Source organism: Etheostoma spectabile, chromosome 18 (assembly GCF_008692095.1).
Source record: "Etheostoma spectabile isolate EspeVRDwgs_2016 chromosome 18, UIUC_Espe_1.0, whole genome shotgun sequence".
NCBI classification, from domain to species: Eukaryota; Metazoa; Chordata; class Actinopteri; order Perciformes; family Percidae; genus Etheostoma; species Etheostoma spectabile.
The window spans coordinates 23835887-23837787 of NC_045750.1; positions in this window are offsets into that span (position 1 = coordinate 23835887).

Genomic DNA, 1901 nt, shown 5'->3' on the forward strand with positions numbered 1-1901 from the left:
TGGACTCGACAAAGGTGGTCTTGACTACAGCCCTGTATCATATACTTTAAGAACATTTTAATCTGATTAATTTAATAGTTCTGAATTGGGACCATACAGTACAGTACAGCAGACTATAGCAGTTCATTGAATGCTGATACAGTTCATAAACATCTCATATATTACAATGCTCATAACTAGGCTGCCAATGAAAAACTGTATTTATTTTTTTAAGTTAATAAAAAGCTAAATCCTCATCCGACAATGGCCTGAGAATTTCGGCCAATGGGTTCTGCATATTTTGCTCTCCACATGGCAGACACGTTAACCTGCATGCCACCAAAGCCCGCTCAAACGTGATTGGTCAACTCTTCTCGGACTACAAACGTGCTACAAACGGGAAACTTCCGCACTTCCAATATCAAAATCTTGACCCGTTGCCTACCGATTCGGACTAAATGCAGATTATTCTGTTTTACATTGCCAACTTTTTCGGCCCTATCCTATTAGCCCATCCACGTCCCCAACCTGCTGCATTATGCACTTGGTTTCTATGCATAATATGAAAATAATGAGTAACCAATACCAATTCCCTACCTATACTGGCTGGTAGAGAAGAAAGCTAGAATTGGCTAGTAATCCCAAAAGGCCTTTTTGTTTTTTAGCACGTATTTTAATGTGTCATCACTACAAATTTCACAGTAATACAAATCTCTGCGTAATGCATCAACTCTACTTGTAATATCTGTTATTAACTATGTAGACATCTCTGATGTCCTGTTATTAGTTGTACATAAATATACCCCTTTCAATGCTGCCAAAGCGTTTCATCCTGACACTGAACAGTCTTTGTTTTAGAGTGTGTGTGGGTGTGTATTCATGCCAGCTCAGACATATTAACCTACACACTGAAGTAAAATTGGAGCATGAGTGGCCGGGTTGGATCCGTGGGTAGAACAGGCACACACGTGAGTGGTTTATGCCTCGTTGCAGGGGTCCGGGGTTCAAATCCAACCTGTGACTACTTCCTCCATGCCTTCCCCTTCTTTCTCACCTATTTGTGCTATCAAATAAAGGCAGAAAAGCCCAAAAAGTAACCTTTAAAAATAAAATGAAGCATGAATTAGAGAGAGCAAAAGTATTCAATGAGTTAGGACTGCAAAATGTGTTTTTACCTAACTTTCTTTGCCTGCTCTCACACACTCTCTCTCTCTGTCTCTCACACACACAATCCATTTTCCACTTGTTGCTTGGTGCTGAATATTGCATATGCATGCATATGCATCTACAAGCACGTCTGACCTTTCCAGTCCCAGTGTTTACACAAACAGATACAGTTTGGCACATAGGCTCGACTAACCAACGCCAACTCAAGTGCAGCCCTCTTTAAAACCAATCACGCTGCACATAGGAGACTTTTGGAGTCAATGGCGATACAATATAGTGTTTGCATCAGAGAATTATTTCAACCAATTGGATTAAATTAGTGTGGATCCCATTAAATATGTTAAATAGGTTTTGATTTACAATGTTTCCCATGTACAGAATGATGGTCTCTGGCATCAAACGGTGAGTCTTGGTGAAAGTGGGATAAACCTATTTACCATATCTTTCCACTACACCCGCTGCCTTTCTTCCCTCAGGGAATTGGCAACACAGAGCCCTCAACACAGAAGTTAGCATTTTTGCATAGAGGCCAGTTCTGTGGTTTTAGCGTCCCGTGTGATTGAAGTGAACATTACCATACGGGCCGGCGAGGTGACCACGTGGTTGAGCGTGCTCAGAGGGGAGCTGTGGCCTGCTGTACGTGACCGAGCATATGAAGCGGGGAGTCCACAGGTGAGGTCATGTTGGCCAGTGACAGGAAAGTTCCCTGAAGCACAGACTAAGGTTTGGCACAGAAACCCACGACGGAGGCACAA